We start from the raw sequence: 1145 nt of genomic DNA, 5'->3' as shown, positions 1-1145 counted from the left end.
AACACAGAAACAAATGAGTCATGATTAATAATGCATGTTTTCAGAGAGGGCTGCCCCGCTGCACTGACCACACACTGAACTCACACTCTGCCACGCGCTTGCGCTCAGTCACTTCCCTCAGTTCAACAAATAATTCACTCAGAATTGAACTCACCCTCATCTTGTTCCAAACCCAAATGCTGTTATATTTTTATCCGAAACTGTGAAGAATTGTTTATCAGCTCTGAACCGTTATCATCTCTATAATTACGGTTCATAGTGACCGAGGGCTGACGAGATACAAAAAAAAGTGAAGCACTATAAAAGCGGTCCAGATGGCACTACATTCAAACTCTTTATGTGAGGAAAAGATACAAATTAAAATTATTATTCGCAAATAATCTTGCCCTCTCCCAAAAATCACATTTAGCATGCATCTGTGTCCAAAATTGTTATGTTACCAATGTCATTTTGACATTAGTGATAGTGAAGCATCATTTTATATTGTGTATGTGTGTCAAAGACGAGACGTCCCGTTTTGGTATCTGCATCAAATTAAAATTTCAAAAGTGATTTAAAAAAAAAAAATCATATTAAAAGTATCTGCTTTAATGTTTTAAATAACTTTTGTGACAATAAAATGTCAAAATATGGGTGAAAAAATGTTCTGTTGTCATGTAGTACAATACATATATTTATGTGAAAAGGAAACAACATACTTATTCTCACCTGCTTAAAATATATAAAAGAAAAACTGATCATACTAAATTGTATTATGTTTTAAATGATTACAAACTTCTTGCTGACAAAGATTGGTAAAGATATAAAATAAACAAAACTTAAAGCTGTGTTAAACGTTTGTTTTGATGCTTGAAAACCACTGTTTAATCTTTGAGCCATATATTAGTAGTAGTAGTAGTATTTTTATATACACATTATACTGCAAGCAAATCCTTTGTTTTGTATTGCATTATAATTCATTATAATTATAATGGTATTATGCCATTATTATAATGACATTATATGACATTGACATTATAAGAATTATTAGAATTCCTTTTAAAATGATTGATAATTAAAATGAATTGTATTCTTTTTTTATTTAATGACCAAAGTCGTATATATACACTAGTCAACGTTTGAAGTGGATCAAAACCTTTCATCAA

Source organism: Sinocyclocheilus grahami, unplaced genomic scaffold (genome assembly GCF_001515645.1).
Source record: "Sinocyclocheilus grahami isolate Dianchi unplaced genomic scaffold, SAMN03320097.WGS_v1.1 scaffold1983.1, whole genome shotgun sequence".
Classification (NCBI taxonomy): Eukaryota; Metazoa; Chordata; class Actinopteri; order Cypriniformes; family Cyprinidae; genus Sinocyclocheilus; species Sinocyclocheilus grahami.
Note: the sequence above shows the minus strand (reverse complement) of the source record.